At 44.6% G+C, this 22,583-nt stretch overlaps 1 protein-coding gene across 4 annotated transcripts in view; it reads left to right on the top strand.

Moving 5' to 3' along the window:
* ARHGAP17 (Rho GTPase activating protein 17) overlaps positions 1–22,583 on the top strand; it is a 186,318-nt gene that overhangs the window by 1,078 nt on the left and 162,657 nt on the right. The window lies entirely within an intron of this gene.

Raw genomic sequence — 22,583 nt, 5'->3', positions numbered from 1 at the left:
TTTGGTAGCTCAGTTGTGCTATGAAAATCAATGATTAATCCCTAGGAGTAGCATATGATTGCTTGACAGATGGAGCGCATATCTCCTTCTGGAGTAAGCAAAACATGTGGTATGCCATTCTTAACCAGGGTTCCTCAGGACCCCCTAACAGGCCAACCTTTAAGTATTGCCTTGGGGAGATGCAGACTAGAATACTGCAATCACTGAGCAGCAAATGATATCACCTGTGATGTATTTCAGTTATCTTGCAAACCTGACCTGTTAGTGGGTCCTGAGGACAGGAGTTGTGAACCACTTTTCTAGAGGTTTCTAGTGGTACCTTGATTTTGTGGCTGATTGACCTCCTGTCTGATGGTACCTTCATAGTTCCAGGGCCAACTTCAATTGGCAGAGCCAGTGGCACAAGACCAATGATCTTTTTAGAGGTCTATAAGGGTTGTATTCTGACCATCAATGTGGGCAGGAATTCTTTTCACTAACCACTATCAAAAAGGGCATGCTTTGCACTGACCACCACTGTAAGGGGCATTCTTGCCACTGACCTCCACTGTAAGGGGGCATTCTTGCCACTGACCTCCACTGTAAGGGGGCATTCATCTTTTGACTTGTGGCTGATTGACCTCCAATCAGATGCTGAGTGCATAGTTTACAATCCAAAGCCACCTAGCGGAGCCAATGGCATGACACCAGCGATCTATTAAGTGGTTTTTAAGGGTGGCATTCTTGCTACTACACAATGCCTAAGCACATGGTACCCTGTTGAGTAATCTACACAAGTAGCATGCCACAGTTTAGTGCTCAGTCGATTGAGTACAAAAAGGTGCCGCTCCATACTATTTATCAACCCTTTTTCCCCAGCGGAACCCATAAAATACTTTTCAAATAAGGAACCCCTGCCTAAAACAGTTGATGGGTGGGGGGGGGGGGGGATGTCAACTAAAAAAACACCTATTCCACTGTTGATCTATGTGGGAAGAATGTATCCTTTATGGAAAACCAGTAAGACCATTTGGATCATGGTTCCGACACAGGCAAGTGGTGTTGACCTCAGAATTATGCACCCACCATTGCCCGGGAGATCAATCGGCCTCCGCTCAAGGAACCCTTGCCAACTTTTGGAGGAACCCTAATGGCTGGCTAACTCCATAGGCAGTCAATTATTTTAAGGTTGGCTCTGGGGTAAAATGTTGAGAGTAGGCTATCAAGTGTTACTGCTAACCATTAATCGTTTATCAATTTTAGTACTACAGTTGGGATACTAGAAATAGGTGTTGGAACTGACACAACCCCACACACGCACACACGCACACACGCACACACGCGCACACGCGCACACGCGCACACGCGCACACACACACACACACACACACACACACACTGCTACATAACCCTAGAAGGGGTCCACTTAAAAGTGGAAACCCCTTTTAGAGTGTAAATTTACAATTTCCTTTAAAAAATGAAAATGTGAACTAACACCCTACCCTGGTCCCCGCTTTACTTCCATAGGTGTTTTGCTGTCACTGCCCATGCAGCTGGTGACCACTTTGACCAATCTGAATTGCTCTGATCTGCCCTGGAAGCTCAAGGGAAAAAGTGTGGGGCTTTCAAATGTCCGAACCGCTGCGTGGGTAGTGACCGCTAATCACCCACGGAGTTAAAGCGGTAGTAAACCCGCACATTTATTATTATTATTTTTTTTTTTTAAACCTGCAAAGCAAAAGGCATAATGAGCTAGTATGCACCGCATACTAGCTCATTATGAAATACTTACCTTAGAACGAGGCCCCGACATCTGGCCCGATCCATGCCGAGGGAGCTGACATGCTCCCTCTGCGTTTCTTCCGGGTATCGCGGCTCCGGCGATGTGAGTGGCCGGAGCCGCGATATCGTCACTTCCACGCATGCGCGCGGGAGATTTCATTCCGGCCGGCCACTGCCGGATTTTCAGGCCGAGAATCCCCTTGTGCGCATGCGCCGCTGCAGTCAGCGGCGCATACCGAGGGGAATATCTCCTAAACCGTACAGGTTTAGGAGATATTTTTTTTACCTACAGGTAAGCCTTATTATAGGCTTTCCTGTAGGTAAAAGTTAAAAAATTGAGTATACAACTACTTTAAGTGCAGTGGGGAGGGCATATGGCCCTGTTGCCCAACCTGCGGCCTAAGGGACACATGCCGCCTTTTGGTAAATGATGTGTGTCCCTTGAACCTCGGCAGTCTGTAGTGGGAAGCATTGATCTCTACGAGCCTCATGTAACATCTCAGTGTTATATTGTCTTCTGCAGCATATCCCCAGCCGAAAAATGTAACATGTCCACAATCTCTGACCCTCCTTTCCTCGGTCTGCAGTTTCTGACAGTGCCCATAAGCATGACATATATTTCTCATTATGTACAGCCCTTTGGTGATGTCAGGGGCCACATTTGAGGCCCCCTTTAGCTCATAAGTTGACGACCACTGCAGTCGGGTGTTACTTCAACTTTTTCTTTTTTTTTTTTTTTTTTTTGTGAAAAGGTGAACTTACAGCTCACTGTACTGGTGAATGTAAAATAATTAAGAGGGAGCTCAATGTATATTCCTGAAGCATGCCAAGTATTTAGGAGTGCTGTATAGAATACATATGAGCTTTGCAGCATGCTGAATGGCTGATTGCATGCTTTTTTTTTTTTTTTTTTTTTTGCATAGTTTTAGGATGAATGGCGTCATTCTTCCCAATGGCTTCCTCTGTTTGTAAGAAAATTAATCCTTACTTTATACAAGTACTGAGTACATGTCAGAACATGTTGTTAATGTGTATATAACACCTTTAGAGTACTTCTAAATAATATCTAACTTTTTCTTTTTAAATATGGACAGAGTAGGAATTGGTTAAAAGTGAACTCCAGGTATATGAAAAAATACCCTTGTGTTGGGGCTCCCCCGCATTGCAAGGGTTAAATGCTTGTTTTTGCCCAGGGTACCATTTAAAAATCACTTTTACCTACCTTTGTTCCCCTGGCAGCTGATGATCACCTCTGGATTGTGGGCACTCCTTTTGGCAGCCTTACTTGCAATGCATTGCATTGTATATGAAGGTGTCACATCTGTGACCGCCAAACTGAAGAGAAGAGACTTCGGGGGACCAGTTACATGGAAAGGGGAACCTGCTGGAGCAAGGGATAAGGTAAGTACTGTAAATCGTTTTTTCCTGGTACCCTTGCCAATATCAAGCCGAGGGAGCGCCATTACAAGGGAGTGCGTTTTTTTTTTGTTTATGTTCTATTGGGGAGATTTCTCTTTAGTTCCTGTCTCATAGACTTAACAGGAAGTATGAGGAGCTCTCCCTTTTTAGACAGTTGTCACCACAACAAATGTTCTATTGGACTATTTTCCCTCTATTGCTGTTCCCAGGGAAAACTAAAAAATTGGGGGGGGGGGGGGGGGTCAAGTTCAATAATTATTATTGCAGATATAGCATTGAGAGATACAATGTCAGAAGTATTTAGGCTGCCCACGCAGGGGCTAGGACTGGCACATGAAGAACATACAAAAATTGGGGTTTTTCATCACTTTTTATGTTTGGTAACAGTGGTCACCAGGACAAAAAAAATTTGACGCAGACAGGTACTAAAAGATAGCCGGTGTTCTAACCTCTTGGCACACTATCCAAAACTGAATGAAAAGGTTTTGGCTTTAGATGGCAAATGGCTCCATAAAGTGATCGCTACTTCTGTGGCCGTGCAAGTTAGACAGAAGTTTCCAGTAGTTGTCTTGGGTATCCCTGGCTAAAGGCCATCATGGATGCTAGAGGCCAGTTGGATTTTAAGACCGTTATGGCTGTCACTGGGTCTGTAAACATTGTGCTTGGCCATGCGGGGGACCAGGAAGATGTGTTGCTGGCACCTCCAGCATCTGTTTGTTTTAGGAAAAGGAAGGCGATCGTTTGGATTCACCAACAAATCCGCTCGCTTCTCCCACTCTCAATCAGTGTGCTTCTCCGTTCCCTACTACAGCACCTTAGGGATCACGCCAGCATTTTTTGCTATGCTCTTCATCACCTGTGATTATCCAACTACTAATCACTATTACTTTTTTATGCGTACGCAAGACTTGAGCGTAGAAGCAATCAGTCGCCCAAATTTGAGGCATTGTGCTACTAGTAGTGATTAATCGCTAAAATGTTTTTTGCTCTATTGTTGCCGATGTCTAGCGATTCATTAGTGATACAATCGTTGTAGTGAAAATTACCATTGCATGCACCCAACCTTGGCCTAGGTTCACACTTGTGCTTCTGCATTATTTGTGTTTGTATTTTTTAATGTTTGCATTTTTTTTTTTTTTTAAAGCTTTTTTTTGCCCTCATTCACTCGGAGCCCCTACAGTCTTTTGTTTTTAGCCTTTTTGTACTATCATAGAGCTATGTGCCTATATAAGTGAATGGATAGGCATTGGCTGTACGCAATCGCCTTCACAGTCCATTTTGACAGGTAGGCAGGGCCTGTTCATCCAGGACCATGCTCTTGTCCCTGCCAAACTCAGTTGTGTGGGTAAGTCCGTAAAGCTGATGTATAGGCTGTCTGCACATAATTGCGCGCTAGTACAAAACGATAAACACATGACTGTTAAATAAGCCCAGAAAAGCAGTGAAAATATGTTAAAAATGCATCAAAGCGTAAAAAAATAAAATAAAAACTCAGCGTGAGGAACCTTGTAAACTGGGCCATATTCACGTGGGGCGCATAAAAACATACCCCATGTGAGAGCTGTGTTTCCGTACACGGAGATTGCACAGGTTTTTCTGTACCTCTTCCTGGAGGGGAGTATGGAGTCCCATTGATGCCATTTGGGAGACAGCAGCGGCACGAACAGTCACTGCTCCTAATAGGACATCTGTGCATGTCCCCAAACTCGCACTGTGTTTTCGGGGCCGTGCATCCACACCCGCCTGGATCTCATATTGGGAATAGCAACTTCATCTTCGTGCTTGTAAATGTGGTCCTCACATGGGCTACGCATTGATACGCCGCGTGTGAATGAGGCCTTAATTAGCCTTGCAATGGAGAGATTAAGCCTGTGCTCCCCATTTACTTCCATGGCCTCCTGTTGGCTCACATAAGCAAGGCCTCATTTATCAAACATCCCAAAGAAACAGTCTGTTACCCATGGCAACCAGGTTTTGCCTTTTCTTCTTCCAGTGCAGTATGAAACTGAAAGAATCTTGTTGCTGTGGCCATTTTCCTTAAAACACGATTAAGAAATCAGACCAATTGAAATGCTACTTGTCACTCTGTGATCTGCGCCATCTTTATTGATGACTCCCGTTGTTGATTTAATTTCTTTCTATGGCCCTCCTTGTTCTATCAGCTTAAGACTTATTTAAATGTCTTTTGTACTATACTTCTTATCTGTGAATGCCTTTTAAACCTATCATTTAATCCATTTAGCTGTCCTGTTAGTAATTTGCTATTACTGTGTGCTGATGTAACCTGTGGCTTTGTACAAAACCCTAAGGCTGCATTCACACTTGAGCGTATCGTTTTCAGGCAGAAAGTCGCACATTTTGTTTTCCCATGATTTTGTACAGGTCAAATGGTCACCAATGCAAAAAGAAAAACGCCTGTAATCTGCATAAAAAGAAGCTCCAGAACTTGTTTGAGCTTCAGGCGTTTTGGAGTGGAGATGTGCACTTTCTCCATAGAGAATAATAGATTTTTTTTTTCCCCCCTCCAGCGTTTTGTAGCTTCAAGCTACAAAACGCTCATGTGTGAATGGGGCCTAAGTGGGCTTATAAGGGTTGCCACCTAATCCCTTTAAACCCAAAAACATATGAATTACACAGGTTCTGAGGCTAATTTAATGCAGATAAGGCAACAAGTAAGATTAACTACTTAAAGACCAGGCCTCTTTTTTTTTTTTTTTTAGACTCGGTGTTTACAAGTTAAAAACACGTTTTTTTGCTAGAAAATTACTTAGAACCCCCAAACGTTATACTTTTTTTCTAACACCCTGAGAATAAAATGGCGGTCATTGCAGTACTTTTTGTCACACCGTATTTGCGCAGCGGTCTTACAAATTCACTTTTTTAAAATAAAAAAAATAAGACAACAGTAAAGTTATCCCAATTTTTTTTGTATATTGTGAAAGATAATGTTACGCTGAGTAAATTGATACCCAGCATGTCGCTCACGCTTCAAAATTGCACCCGCTCGTGGAATGGCGTCAAATTTTTGCCCTTAAAAATCTCCATAGGTGACGTTTAAGGAATTCTACAGGTTGCATGTTTTGCGTTACAGAGGAGGTCTAGGTCTAGAAGTATTGTTCTCAATCTAATGATCACGGCAATACCTCAAATGTGTGGTTTGACCACCGTTTACATATGCGGGCGCTACTCACATATGCGTCTGCTTCTGCGCGCAAACTGGTCGAGGCGAGACGCTTTAAAAAAAAAAAATTTTTTTTCTTTAATTTTTACACAGTTTAAAAAAATAAAATAAAAAAATGGGTCACTTTTATTCCTATTACAAGGAATGTAATCATCCCTTGTAATAGGAAAAAAGCATGACAGGTCCTCTTAAATATGAGATCTGTGGTCAAAAAGTCCTCGGATCTCATATTTGGACTTAAATTCAATAAAAGGGAAAAAAAAATTGTAATTTGAAAAAAAAAAATAACAATAAAAAAATGTGAATTTTAAGACGTATGGGCAGAAGTGACGTTTTGACATCGCTTCCACCCTGCTATGGTATGGAGACAGGTGGGGGCCATCTTAGCCACACTCGTCTCCCTACCCAGCCCGGACAGATCCCAATTGCCTCCGCTACTGCTGACTGCTCCGGTAAGCAGCGGAGAGTGGCGGGAAGGGGGGTGTCCCATCTCCTGCCGCCGATAACGGTGATCTCGCCGCAGAGACCACCGTTATCATAAACGGGACCGCCGGCTGAAAAGATGGATATCTCAGTTATGGCAGCAGCTGCTGCCGCTACCCAGATATCCATCTTTAAAGTGCCGACATATATGTACAGGAGCCAGTCGGCAAGTGGTACCACCTTAATCGGCCACAGAACCTGTGTAATTAATGTGTTTGGGTTTAAAGGGATGAGGTGGCAACTCTAGGGCTAATGCTGCACATGGCGATCTAAATGGGTCTATGCCCTCTGTAAGGCCCTCAATCATATGTCGGTGCTATAGAAATACTAGGTTCGCAGGCCTGGTACAAAGATAGGATACGGATAGGCTGACATTGGTACAATTCTCATAGCTGCCCACCCCAGACTGGATAGGCCGTGGCATGAAGCTGGCATGGTATGAATAGGTGGCATGGCTTGCCTGTCCGAAATGGATTATTATACCCCTTTCACACTGGAGCGCTTTTCAGGTGTTTTAGCGCCTGAAAAGCTCCTCAAGCCTACCCAGTGTGAAAACCTGAGTGCTTTCACACTGAGGCAGTGGGCTTGCAGGACGGGGAAAAAAAATCCTGCAAGCAGCATCTTTGAGGCGGTGGGGGAGCGATGTATACACCGTTCCTCCACTGCCCCTGCCCATTAAAATGAGTGTGGGAAGCGATTTGGCAGTGCTGCAACTCGGGCGCTTTTAACCCTTTGGCCACTAGCAGGGGTTAAAAGCTCCTCAATAGCCGCCGAAAATTGCTGCAATAACAGCGGTAAAGCGCCGCTAATGCCTGGCCCGCCCCAGTGTGAAAGGGCTCTTAAACTGTCTTGGTGTTTTTTTTTTTTTTTTTTTTTTTTTTTTTTTTTACTGGAGTATATGTTAGGACTCATGTACACTGCTGCTGGTAAACCGACGTTTAGGAGCAGTTGAGCCTTTTTTATTTTTTCAGCTGCCCCTGAATTGTCCTGTTCTCTTATCAGTACATGTACACAGGGTCGTTAATAGTCATTTCTAGGCAGTTGAATTTAGAAGCATTTTTTGGAAAGCAAAAAAATGCGTTCAGGACGAATGTTCAAAGGCATTTGAAACACCAAATGCCTGTAACAGCTTGTAAACGCAGTAACTCGTGTTTTTAGCCTTGTTTCATTTATAGGTGTTTTTAATAGGGATAAGTTTTTGACTATTTAAAAAAAAAAAACGCTTCTAAACACAAACGCGGCATTTAAACACGCCAAAACTGATGTTTTTCAGCGTTGTTTACTATCGGTCAAGTTAAATAGTTCAGGAGAGGCTTTAAAATGTCCAGTGTACATTAAGCCAAACAAACATTAAGGTGTTTCTATAGTGTGTACACACATACATACATATTATTATTATTATTATTATTGTTTTTTTTTTTTTTTTTTTTTTTTTTACGTTTTGGCTACAGCAGGGAAGGTAACCTGGACATTCAACCTGTAGTCAAACTACAAATCTCATTGGGGAGTCAAAGGAAAAGCATGATGGGATTTGTAGTTTCACCACAGCAGGAGTGTCAGCAAATAAGATCCTCTCTCTAGTGTGTGTTTTTTATTTTTATTTTTAACCCTTTCCCCTTCACTTCCTGTAATGGAAACACCTCAGGAAGTGACAGGAAATCTCTCCTAAGTGAGGGGAATTTCCCTGTTAGACAGTTGAATGATGGCCCTTCACTTCCTGTTCCAGTTACAAGCATAAAATATAGGCTTTTCTGTCACTTTCTGACCCGGTGACAATGGTTGCCAGGACAAACGGGGTGAATCTCCTCAGCGGGGACACTGCAAGAAAAACCTGACCCAACACTTCAGCGAAATTTAAAATAAATTGTTTGTTATAGATATAGTAAAACCGGTGTTTTATTTTTTATTGTTGTTTCTGTTGCCCACGTTGCGGTAGATCCCATCTCTTCTTGTTGTAGTCACGCTTACCTCATGGGGACACAGTAAAAAAAAAACACTGTTTTTTTAATAGAGTAGGTAAAGGTTACAAATGCTTTAGGGCCCAGAAAGAATTGTGTTGTAGTAATGCATTTAAAATACACGTTTTTAAGGCATGTGGCCATAACTAGGGCTGCAACTAACTATTATTACTCATAATCGAGTAGTTGGCCAATTATTGTTTTGGTTAATAACCTTGGAAAAAAAAAAAAAAATTGACGTTCATTTTCAACCACAGTGACAGGAAAATTTGGAAATAATGGAAAACTTCTCAGTCAAAGGAATTTTCAGACAGTGTATGTGGTTTTCGTTCATAAATTGCATTCATTTTAAAAACAGAATGTTAAAAACAAGTGAAAAATTTCAAACAAAATTCTTTCATTCAGCAAATGTACAAAGATTTTTCGTCTGAATATTCTCATCTGAAATTTGATTGGTGTGGCCAGCATAATGCTTGGTACACACCTATGCAGTTTGCTTTTGATCTGTTTCTGCAGTGCTTTTTGCAGTGCGTTTTGATTTTTGCGCACGTGATTTTACGGCAATTTGCATTTTTTGCATTTTTTTGGGGGCAGATTAAAAAACACAAATGCTTTTACATGCTTTTCTGCAGCTTCTCCATTGAAGTATATTGAACCAATAAAGCACTATTTTGCGTTAAAAGTCCCTAACCCTTTCAGATATGAACGTGTCCCATAGGAAACCATGTTAATTAACTGTAGTGCATTTCTGCAAAAAGCACCAATAAACGCATAGATGTGAACCAGATCTAAGACGTTTAGTAACATAATGGGGTTAAAAAAACTAAAATGATCCCCTTTATAGTAGGAAAAAAAGCAGATAATCACTACTGTACGGGGGTTTTTTTTTTTTCTGTAGAACTGTGAAAGTAATATTTACAGTAGTGATTATTTGCTCTTTTTGTACTATAAAGGGCTCATTTAAGGGTTTTTTTTTTTTTGTTTTTTTTTTACCCCATTATGTTACTGGCCGATTAATCGATTATGAAAATAGTCAATTTCATAATCAATTTTTGTTTCAGCCCTAGCCACAACGCATTGGCAATTGCACCTGCCCTATGTGTGAAGCTTTGCGGTGCCATTCATCTTGAATTTCACCCTAATACATTGTACAGTAGGGTCCGATGCACAACTCGTATACTTATAAACATTTAGTAGTATATTTTCTCTTGTAGTCAGCATTGCTTGGGGCTAGGGAAAAAATTGATTTAAATCTTGAATCAAATTTAGAGGTCAAATCGATTCAAAATTTCAGCAAATCAAATTTATTTTTTTTCCCCACCAGGACCGGCGCTGACACCGCGCCGGTCCTGAGGAGCTGTGGGCAGGAGTATTTAGGCGAGGCCGGACGCCGCGGACTAGGCCGAAGCCGTGGCTTCACCTTTGAACTCCTGCCCACAGCTCCTCAGGACCGGTGCGGTGGCCATGAAAAAAATAAAATAAATCGATTCGAATCAAGTTTTTTTTTTTTTTTTGTTTATTTATTTTTTATTTATTAAATCGCAGATTATTATTTTATTTATTTGAGAAAATCGCCCAGCTCTAGCATTGCTACAGTGATTGCTTTTGTGCAGCTGGGCAAGCGCTCTTCACAGAATCCAGAATACGGCGTCCATCACTGTTGTAGGTCAGCTGACTACAGTCATTCTCTGCCTCCACCGTGGTCCCACAGTTGCACCCCTTTCACACTGAGGGCATTTTGCAGGAGCTATAGCGTTAAAAATAGCGCCTGCAAACCACCCTAAAACAGCTGCTCCATTCACTCTAGTGTGAAAGCCCGAGGGAGCTTTCACACTGGAGCGTTGCGCTGGCAGGGTGTCAGAAAAAGTCCTGCCAGCAGTTTCTTTGGAGCGGTTAAAAAAACCGCCCCGCTAGCGCCGCTAAAACGACGGTAACACCGCATCCAATTCGCATGACATTTTAACATGCATTCATTTGAATGAAGCTGGTTCACATATGTGCGTTGTGTTTTCTGAGCATTGCGGTGCGAATTGCAAGCACATTATCTTCTATGGGAACACATCTGATTCGCAGATGCATTCCGTTCTGGACACTAATTCTCTCCCCCCTCCTCACTACACCGCCCCGCTCAGCTGATCCGCAGCTACAACAGAGATGAACCGCTGAACAGCTGTTTTTTTCTCTTCGCCGAGAAAATGCAGCTGGAATTCGCACTGCACATGTGTGAACCCAGCCTTAAAGTTTCTGATGCTGTGTCATTGGGGAGATTCCTGTCAACCCCCGCCGACGGGGGTTCTGACCCTTTCTTACTCTATTCATAAATGAAGAAAAAAACACCATTTGACTTGAAATTCACTTTAATGACTGTATTAAATCACTGTATGTGATCGATATGACTCTGACCAGTCATAGCGATCACATGATACCCTAGCCCAGTGAGGGCAAACCTTGGTGTTGTGATCTGCTGTGGGGGGTGCGCTAGTGTTCATGTGCTTGGCGGCGTACCAGTATGTCACCCTGTCTGGCTTTGCCACTCGCTAACATTATTATATGTACTGTTAGCATGTGGCAAGTGGTTAAAGTGGTTGTTAAGCCACTCTAACCTGTATAAACCATTAGCGCTGCCTCCTATTGATATATCCCCCTCTGTGTGTGATTTATAAAAATAAATGCTGCAAATACCTCATTTCACAGCTGAGATTTTGATCACATGACTGGCCAGCTTTCTCTTTTCCTCCTCTAAGAGATGCAGCGGGCGGGGCTGAGATTCCCCTCTGATGTCAGTCTGGAGGAGCGAGCTGGCTGGTCATGTGATTGCAATCTCGGCTCTTAAATGAGTTATTTATAGCATTTATATTTCTAAATCCTTGGGGGGGGGAGGCGGGGGGCAAATAATGTCATACATCCCACGAGTCTGCAAGAGGGGAGAAGAGGTTTTCTCAGCTAAGTACACCCTTCGGCTTGCATGCCTGATCTAAAGACAGATGGATCCCAGGAAGTAAATGCTCCATGAATCATATGCCCTTACTCAAGAAGGCCACACCCAGAAAAGCCAGGGGTTTAAAATGATTTCTCAGCAAAATAAAGCATGGGGGTGGGGTTTGCTTTAAATATTAAAAACTTGTTAAAGAGGAAGTAAACCCTGATGGGTTTTCTTCCTCTTTGTTTCCCTGCAAAGGTAAAGCATAATGGACTACTTCGCATCGCATAGTAGTCCATTATGTGTCACTTACCTGACACAGGAGCCAGCGAAGTCACCGCTGTCCCCTGTAGTCCGGTGCCGCCATCTTCTTGGTGGGTCTCGCTGCTCCGGCGCTGTCATTCAACGGAGCCGCCATGACGTCACTCCCGCGCATGCGCACGGGAGCCGCCACTCGCGGCATATCGCCGTTAACTGCGGCACGCTCGGTACGCCTGTGCGCCAATGTCTATGGCGCATGCGCCTTAGACAGCGGTGCCTGTCTTTCGCCAAATATCTCCTAAACCGTGTAGGTTTAGGAGATATTTCTTAGACCTACAGGTAAGCCTTAATCTAGGCTTACCTTAGGTCAAAGTGTGTTGTAAGGGTTTACAACCACTTTAAGTGTGTCTTGGTTTGTGGTACTCAGATGCAGTGTAGTTTGGCATTAACTTTTTTAATGTTCTTTATGCTGTTGACTTGCATGTATCTTGATAGCCGTGCACGGCAACATGTCCTGTCTATTAAATAGTTAATCAGTTGGGAGTTTGCGTTCATGCGTGCACAGAATGGCGACAACTAGGGGTGCAATGGATCGTCACACATCCGAACGGGTCACCCTGCTCGGATCGGCACATGCCGCGATCCGCAGAGCGCTCCGCGGTCTCGGCCTTAGGAAAGGCCGCGGCTTTGGCCTAGCTCCGAAGTGGCGGCCATCTTTCTACACCCTAGCAGTTTACACTGTGATCGTTCCGACGGAGCGATCACTTGTAAACAAACCGGCGTCATGTCATGACGCTGGTTCCTCTCTCCCCTCTCTGTACTAATCTGTACAGTGGAGGGGAGAGATCGGATGGAAGCAGCCATCCCTTCATACCCTGAAGTACCCAGCAATACCCTGCCAGCCCATGCTCTGCCATACCCTGCCATGCTCAGCCGTACTATATGGTGTTGGAATTTTCACAGGTTTTTGCAAATTAAATTTATTATTTGCTGATCCAAAAAATGATCCGATCTGTGAGTTTTTTGATATGTTGCACCCCTAGTGACAACGCAGCCGCTCCATGGACTGCATTCAAAAACAGCATTGCCACCCTATTGGAAAGTGCGAGAGCAAGATGTCTCAGCTATTCTTGCACAGAGGAGGAGAGTGGCAGAAGGGGCTACATTGAAGAAAAAAAGGTAACAGCATCCCCCCAGGCCCTGTTCACACGTGTGCAATTTTATGCACTTTGCTTAATTGCACAACAAGAGGTTTGCCATTGTTTGCTTTCGGTTCTGTTCACACCTGAGTGCTGCGCTGCTGTATGTCGGGAAAAATAATAACGGTGCCCTTTTTTTTTTTTTTTTTTGCTGCGTCAACACCTGTCTTTGGCCCCATTAGACTTCAATGGATATTCACAAGGAAAAATGTACACCGAAATTGCACAAAAAATAAAAAATATAAAAGCAAAGAACAGTTTATGTACATTTTAATGAGGAAGTAAACCCTGATGGAGTTTACTTCCTCTTTCATTCCCTGCAAAGGCAAAGCATAATGGACTACTATGCATCGCATAGTAGTCCATTATGTGTCACTTACCTGACACAGGAGCCAGCGAAGTCGCCGCTGTCCCTTGTAGTCCGCCGCATCCATCTTCTCGGTGGGTCTCGCAGCTGTGCCGCTGTCATTCGGCGAAGCCGCGATAACGTCACTCCCGCGCATGCGCACGGGAGCCGACACACGCGGGAGCTCTGTCGTTGAGAATGCCTCGCTCAGTGCGCCTGCGCGCCGCTGTCTACAGCGCATGCGCCGTAGACAGCAGTGGCCTGTTTTCGGGCAAATATCTCCTAAACCTGTATGGTATATTTCTTGGACCTACAGGTAAGCCTTAATCTAGGCTTACCTGTAGGTCAAAGTGGTTTGTAAGGGTTTACAACCACTTTAAGCAGATGGTTTGTAGCCTGAGCTGGTTGTTTAGCGGCATACAGAAAGTATCTTTATTCTGCACAGTTCAATTCTTTTTCTGCATTTGAATGGTTAATGTTTCCAGTTCCACGGTTTTTACTTATTTGGCTTAGCCTCAGAGGAATTTGAGTGGGTTGGTTTATGTCATGACTTCCTTGATCTGTCAAATTAGTTTAGTGTGTTTATAAGCAAATGTATTTTTTTAAGTTTTGCGTGAGTGGGCAAGGGTTAGGCCCCTGTCAAGTTATTTATTATTCAATTTTTTTGGTGTGCGTGTGTTGTGTGTTTGTTTTTTTTTTTGTTTTTTTCCCAAATATAGATTTTTATTAAATTTCCCAACGAGGGGGTACAGTACAACTGTGGCCAAAATAGGCAATAAAACATATATGTGGGTCTTCCAAAAATGATCCCAATTTCCTTCTGCAACATGGAATACATAAAATGTCACTACAGACGGGTAAAGCATATTGTGCCCATATAATTTGACAATAAACATTCCCAACGTTGTCTTAGTTACTGCATTGCATGTTTAGTCGGATTGTCTGTGCCCCGGTCAACATAGAAAGGAAAAGGAAGAAAACCCTGTCAAGTTTTTTACTATTGCTTTCTGTTTCCCTATTGGGGAGATTAATACCAGTACATGTTTGTAATGATGACCATTGTCACCCTGAGCTATTGGGTAAGCGTAGACTTTCCATAGGGGACATCTGTTCCAGAGACAACTGTCGAACAGGAATATTCCCCTCACTTAGTGCCCTTTCACACCGCGCCGCCTAGGGCGTCAGGTAAAGCGGTGCTATTTTTAGCGCCGCTGCCGGCCGAAAAGGGGATAAATCCACCCACAAAACGCCGCCGGAACTGCTTTTTGACGGCAGTATTGCAGCGCTGCCCCATTGATTTCAATGGGGAGTAGTAGTGGAGGAGCGGTGAGTTAACCGCTCCAAAGAAGCTGCTGGCAGGACTTTTTCTGATGCCCTGCCAGCGCACAGCTCCAGTGTGAGACGCTTTTTTCAGGCACTATACAGGTGTTATTTTTGGCGCTGTAGCGCCTGAAAAACGCCTCCAGTGTGAAAGGGGTCTTGGAGGGCTTTCACACGAGCCACCCCAGGCGTCGGCGGTAAAGCGTCGCTATTTTTAGCGTCGTTTTAGCGGCGCTTTTCGGCCGCTAGTGGACAGTTTTAACCCCCCGTTAGCGGCCGGAAAGGGGTTAAATCCACCCCCAAAACACCGCCGGTATCGCATCGCTGGCCCATTGATATCAATGGGGAGCAGCGGTGGAGGAGCGGTGAGTTCACCACTCCAAAGAAGCTGCTGGCAGGGCTTGTTCTGATGCCCTGCCAATGCACTGGTCCAGTGTAAAAACCTTTCACACTGGAGTGAATGGAGCCGCTTTTTACAGGCACTATTTTTGGCACTGTAGCGCCTGAAAAACGATGGCAGTGTGAAAGGAGTCTTAGGGAGACTTAAGGTTTCAATCCTGGGACAGGGGGCTAAATGTCCATGTTCGGGGACACATACGCTTTTATGGAGTTGAGCTTAGGTGCTTTGGCAAAAATAACACCAAAAGCTCCTAAGTTCAAGGTTAGAAGCTGTAGTGTACCTGAGCTCTAAATCAAGCAAAAGTTATGAACCACTTGCTGACACATCCAACGGTATTTTTACTGCTGGCCCGCGGCTTCCCCAGTCACCGCGCCGTACCAGTATGTCGCTGTGCTCATGCGCACTAGCATGCCTCCTGGGGCACGCAGCGGTGTGATCTGCAACCACTGTGTCCGCCGGTCAAAACAAATGTCCTTGCTGCGATCAGAAAACCAAATGTTCTTAATCACTTGTCGACCGGCCAACAGTAATTTTACTACTGGCCCATGGCTTCCCCAGGCACTGCGACGTACCAGTAGGTTGCTGTGCTCATGCCCAACGGCACGACCCCTGGGGTGCGCAGTGGCACGATCTGCAACTGCTGCGTCTACAAGTCACAGCGGATTGCGGCGCTCAGTATCGAGCCGCTCTGACTGCCCCAGATACCAGGGTGATTGCTGTGCAATCACATCACCAATAAACAAGTCATCAATGCAACCCATTCATGACATCATTGATTACTACTGTTTGTGATCTGTGATTGGTCCCCAGTGATCAAAAGATTTTGGACAAAAGCTTAAAACTTAAAAGAATAGTTCACTTTTACAAAAATAAAATAAAAAATTAAGGTTTCCTATTTAGAATAATAAGCTGTCAGGTTAGTAAAACAGCGATATCAGAACTGATTCAATCATGCAGTTTGTAGTGTACATAGATTTGTTTTATTTCATGGTTACTGTGAAATTGTGTGAATGCATCAATGCAGTGCATGTTATCTCAGTTCATCTCAAAGGTGTTCTATCGGGCTGAGGTCAGAACTCTGTGCAGGCCAGTCAAGTTCCTCCACCCCAAACTCGCTCATTCATGTCTACTCAAAAACTTCACTTCCGGTGTCTGTATATTCCTACGCGTGTCGTCACGTGACTCGTGACTGACCCGCGTAGGAATATACGGACACCGGCAGTGACGTTTTGAGTACGAGCTCGGCGCTCGTGTTTTTTTTTTTTTTTGTTTGTTTTTTTTTTTTTTTTTTTTTTTCCCCCATTAATGCTGTTTTATAGCAGTAATGTAAGGAGCCATTGCACCTTCAGGTGTAGGGACACTGAAGAAAAATCACTCGGTCACTTTTGTCACCACTGTTTGATGCAACACTGCACTTTAATCACCAGCACCCTTCTTTGAAGACTTCTTTTTAAATATCAATATTCTTATTACATTTTTTTCTTTGAATATATATATTTTTTTTATCAAGTTTTTTTTAGCATTTGAACTTTTGGACTTTTTGGTATGATTGCACAGCAGACTTCATATGTAATCACAGTTTATTTTTTACTATTTGGAATTTATGATATCTATATACTTGCCTGTATGTTTATGATTTTGTATATTTAGCACTTTATTGATCACATCAGCACTTTAATATTTGGAGCGCAGCATCATATATTGTTTTTTTTTCACATAACTTCTTGGGTGGGGTTTGACCCTGTCGGTGTTTGCTGCAACCAAATGATCTTTTATTACACTACTCAGGTAGTGCGGGAATATCCATTGTTTTAACTTAGGGGAGCATTGCCTCTGTTTCCGTGGACTTAAAGTGGTTGTAAACCATTTAAAAAAATCCCCCCCCCCCCCAACTCCTAAAAAAAAAAAAAAAAAAAAAAAAACCCTGCAAGACCAAGGCATAATGAGCTAGTATGCATAGTATACTAGTTCATTATGAATTACTTACCTGAGATTGAAGCCCCCGGCATCGGTCCTCGGTCACCGCTCCGCCAGCCGACATCTCCCTGGCGGGTTACTTATGGGTATCGCGGCTTCGGCGCTGTGATTGGCCAGAGCCGCGATGATGTCACTCATGCATGGGAGCCGCCGGTAGCAGCACAGTACAACTTAAGCAACGTATGTGCTGTTGCTTCAGTTTGCTTAAAGTGGAGGTTCACACAAAAATGTAACCCCCCCCCGGAGTCACATTTGGCACCTTTCAGGGGGGAGGGAGTGCAGATACCTGTATAATACAGGTATCTGCCACCCATTTCTGGGCATAGATTCCCGCGGGAGTCACACCCCTTCACGTCCCCTCCCCCCACCCCCCCCCCGCTGTGTTCTGGGAAACATACAGGGCCCAGAACACAGCGGGAGACCAGTTAGGATGCGCAGCGCAACTCACACATGCACAGTAGGGAACCGGGAAGTGAAGCCGCAATGCTTCACTTCCTGATTCCCTCACCGAGGGTGGCGGCATCAGCAGCCGAGAGCCGATCGGTTGATTGGTTTTGGCTGCCGACATTGCGGGCACCCTGGACAGGTAAGTGTCCATTTATTAAAAGTCAGCAGCTGCAGTATTTGTAGCTGCTGGCTTTTAATATTTATTTTTTGGAGTGGACCCCCCGCTTAAGTGCGCATGTGCTGATGACGTCGGCACATACAGGGATATCTCCTAAACACTGCAGGTTTTAGGAGATATCCAGTGTAGCTACAGGTAAGCCTAATTATAGGCTTGCCTGTAGTATATATTACATATACCCATTGAAGTGACTGGCCTCAGCTGAAACAAATCCTCCTACATAAGTTATATCTATCTGTAGTCTTCTCTTCTCTACAGGTCAAAGTCAGAATTTTAACGCTTTGTCTGAGCTGTCAGAAAAAGGGCGGAATGCTGAAGTTACACTCAGTGAGGAGAGCTCTGAGAGCTGATTGGAGGGAAGAGACCCCCCCCCCTCCACAAATCACACAGAGCTGAGGCTGTCAATCGGCCACCATTTTTTTCTTGGTGTCAGAAGTGATTCATGCTGATAGCAGAGGAACAACAATCGCTTTGGGTGAATACATTGGAAGTAGTCATTTTATTGGTTGGACAAATGTTTTGCTTTCATCTAGTTGGACATGCCTTGCACATTTCATCCTTATTCTACTCAATTACTGTAAAGGAGGGTCAGCAGAGTAGTGGGGGCACCTGGCACTAGGTGACTCAATACTCCCCCCTGCTTTTATAAATGGTTAGGCTACTTTAGGATAATTGGCATACCCCGCACGAGAAATGTTACATCATTTCAAGGTAAATCAACTTGAAGAAGATTGGATTGTCTGGCAGTGGAGTGGCATGCTGGGTCTTGTAGTTCCTTTCTAGCCTACCTTCTACCTGTTCTGCAATGAAGCAGTTAATGACTCTTTCTTTGGCACTTTGTGGCTTATAAACTGGGCGTTTTCTAAGCCATTCATCTCTCAGGTTTAACCCTACCTGCACTCTTCTGTCGAATACTTCAAATTCCTTTGTCATTAATAGTTCTGCAGGAGTGTTTTGCTACAGCAAAGTCTTCTGTTTGTCTTGGCTTCTGCTAAAAGTACTGTGCTTCTGAAGATTGGAACAAGTCATGGAAGTTATTATTTTTTTATTTTTTTTTTAACTTTATTTGTTGTGTTTTTGTACTTTTGGTAGATACTTATACTCACTATTGAGTGGCAGTGTTTATGTAGCACTAACGATTGAAGACATTACAATGTATTGAAGTGGGAAGACTGGCACATCAAGGATCAGGTGCAGTTGGAGGTTTGTGTAATTTAATGTGGCTTCATTGAAGGAAAATTGCCTGCTCCTGATTGGTTGGTTTAGTAGTGGGTGCAGTGATGTAGGCGCTGCCATCTTTGATCTGAACAGTCACATAGAGTATTGCTTTTCACTCCTCCCCTGGCAGCTACATTTGGCACTTGGGCTCATACACCTATTAAATTTGGGGTGAATTTTCCCACCTGGGAGCCATACGTACATATAAATCAATGGCTGTACTTCCCTGTTATGCAGATGTATGACGATACTTGATAGTGAACCACTTTATAAACATATGCATGGACATTATGATCTGGATGCAGACTGTTATTCTTAGTGTTGCTGCAACAGGAAGAGGGAGAGATGAAGGTCTCTGATGAAGAGTGACATGCCTTCGAAACGCGTTAGCCAGTCACCCTTTTTACTTCATCTATCTTTACAGTGTTCTGAGGACAAACCCAGTCTAAGAGGGCAGCAAGGATTCATAAGCATTTCCCATCTTTGAAACAGAGTTATTGTTCCATCTGGTTATTTCACTCATGCAGAAGGGATCGTTGTTGTAAAAGAGGAAGAGCACCCGTGCATGCCTAGGTTTGGGATGAAGGAGAGTACTGTACTTGCTCCAGTTAAGCAGGGGCAAATTCTGAACGTAGGGGTGTCTTGGGTGTTTAGGCAAGATGGGGGCGATCTCTACAGCGGGAGCTTTTTGGGCAGGCTTTGGAAGGGTATCGCATGGTCTACAGCAGTGGTCTCCAAATTGCGGCCTGGGCTGGATGTGGCCCTTTGCCTGCTTTTATCCTTCCTTGTGGCAATATTTCATCCTCTGATCCCAACAATGAAGCACAGTCCCCCCCCCCCCCCCCCAATGATTGGGCACTGATTCTTTCCACCCAATGATGCCAACAATGGGTCACAATTCCTCCCACTGTGACCAAAAATGGGGCATTGTGTACTCCCACTGTTGCCAGGACCTTTTCTTATTTAAACTTGCCATTTTGTTTAGAAAATCTGGAGACCCCTGGCCTATAGGTATGGCACTTCACCAAACAAACTTTTGCAGTGTTTTGATTCTCAACCCCCTAAGGCCCTTTGACCTTCATAGTCTATTGCAGTGATGGCGAATCTTGGCACCCAGATGTTTTGGAGCTACATTTTCCATGATACTCATGTACTCTGCAGTGTAGTTTGGCATCATGGGAAATGTAGTTTCAAAACATCTGGGGTGCCAAGGTTCTCCATCACTGGTCTATTGTATTCAAAAGGTGAACTTTCAGTTCCTACTTTGCTGTAATTTTATTTATTTAAGGTACTTGTGTAGCGCAGTCAATTTACGCAGTGCTTTACATATACATTGTACAGTCACATCAGTCCCTACCCTCAAGGAGCTTACAATCTAAGGGTGGATATTAGAGTTTAGGGGGTGCAGGAAGGTGGGGTGAAGTTATGTGTGTAATCTTTGTTTAGAGCACATTGGTGCCGGAGGCTGTATCTATTCTAAACTCTGGGTGGAATTCATTACTCGGGCCACATTCCAGTTCCTGTCTTCAATGCGTCTGATAAATTAGCTCAGGGCCTCAGGTATTGGTACACAGCGGTCGGATTACACAATGAGCGCATTCCCATCTACAGATCATTGGTGGTGAGGATCACTTGCTCTGTATGTAAGATGTGAAGACAATTCTGCACCCTATGAACCGAAATGATTGATTCTAGTATTTGGGAAAAGTCCATACATAGGCCTTTCGGCACTCCTTTTTTATTTTAGAACTAATTTGTTGATATTAGGTTATGGATAGCAGCGTGAAGGATGAAATCTTATATCAACCAGGTTCAATCATCAAATGTCTGCTGTAAAGGAATAATGATCGATTTAACACCTTAATAGATCCAAGTAAATTTAGCAAGTTTGCATATACCCAACAAATTATTCTCTTTGCTCTTGCTACACAATGCCTGGGCATACTAAGGGACACAAAAGTGTCTTTAAAGCTGAAGTATGGGCAGAAACAATTTTTTGTACATTTGCACACACAATTTTTTTTTTTAACCTCTAAATAAAGAGTTGTGCCCAATCTCTGTGTGCGGCAAAATTTCTTAAAGGAAATCTTTTATTCAGCCTGGCTGCAGTACAGATGTTACAGGGGTGGCGCACTAGGCACACTTCTCTATTCTGAAAAAGCCTTGCATTTTGTCTTTCTGCGTCCACGGCCTCTCTGCGTCCCGGCCTCTCTGCGTCCCGGCCTCTCTGCGTCCCGGCCTCTCTCCTTCTTGGGGTTTGCTCGCTCCTTTGCCTCTCTTGGGCTTGCACGCCCTCCTTTTCTTTTTTTTTAGATGGATAGAATCCTCTCTCGCTCTCTCTCTCGCTCTCTCTCGCTCTCTCTCGCTCTCTCTCGCTCTCTCTCGCTCTCTCTCGCTCTCTCTCGCTCTCTCTCGCTCTCTCTCGCTCTCTCTCGCTCTCTCTCGCTCTCTCTCGCTCTCTCTCGCTCTCTCTCGCTCTCTCTCTCTCGCTCTCTCTCTCTCGCTCTCTTTCTCTCGCTCTCTCTCGCTCGCTCTCTCGCGCTCTCTCTCTCTCGCTCTCTCTCGCTCGCTCTCTCTCGCTCGCTCTCTCTCGCTCGCTCGCTCTCTCTCGCTCGCTCTCTCGCTCGCTCTCTCTCTCGCTCTCTCTCGCTCGCTCTCTCTCGCTCGCTCTCTCTCGCTCTCTCTCTCTCTCTCTCTCGCTCTCTCTCTCTCGCTCTCGCTCTCTCTTGTGCTCTCTCGCTCTCGCTCTCTCTTGTGCTCCTCTCGCTCTCGCTCTCTCTTGTGCTCCTCTCGCTCTCGCTCTCTCTTGTGCTCCTCTCGTTCTCTCTCTCTCTTGTGCTCCTCTCGCTCTCTCTCGCTCTCTCTCTTGTGCTCCTCTCGCGTGCTCGCTCTCTCTCTCTCTTGTGCTCCTCTCGCGTGCTCGCTCTCTCTCTTGTGCTCGCTCTCTCTCTCTTGTGCTCCTCTCGCTCTCTCTCGTCTCTCTCTCTTTGTGCTCCTCTCGCGTGCTCGCTCTCTCTCTCTCTTGTGCTCCTCTCGCGTGCTCGCTCTCTCTCTCTTGTGCTCCTCTCGCGTGCTCGCTTCTCTCTCTCTTGTGCTCCTCTCGCGTGCTCGCTCTCTCTCTCTTGTGCTCCTCTCGCGTGCTCGCTCTCTCTCTCTCGTGCTCCTCTCGCGTGCTCGCTCTCTCTCTCTCGTGCTCCTCTCGCGTGCTCGCTCTCTCTCTCTCGTGCTCCTCTCGCGTGCTCGCTCTCTCTCTCTCGTGCTCCTCTCGCGTGCTCGCTCCTCTCTCTCTCGTGCTCCTCTCGCGTGCTCGCTCTCTCTCTCTCGTGCTCCTCTCGCGTGCTCGCTCTCTCTCTCTCTTGTGCTCCTACTCTTGTGCTTGCTCACCTCTCTCTCCCCCATCTCTCCCGCTCGCTCCTGCTCTTCGCTCTTCTCTCTCTCTCTCGTGCTCGCTCTTCTCTCTCTCTCTCTCTCTCTCTCTCTCTCTCTCTCGTGCTCGCTCTTCTCTCTCTCTCTCT

Source organism: Lithobates pipiens, unplaced genomic scaffold (genome assembly GCF_037356315.1).
Source record: "Lithobates pipiens isolate NorthernLeopardFrog02 unplaced genomic scaffold, aLitPip1_a1.2 Scaffold_22, whole genome shotgun sequence".
Classification (NCBI taxonomy): domain Eukaryota; kingdom Metazoa; phylum Chordata; class Amphibia; order Anura; family Ranidae; genus Lithobates; species Lithobates pipiens.
Note: the sequence above shows the minus strand (reverse complement) of the source record. Positions and strands in the feature narration are given on the sequence as shown.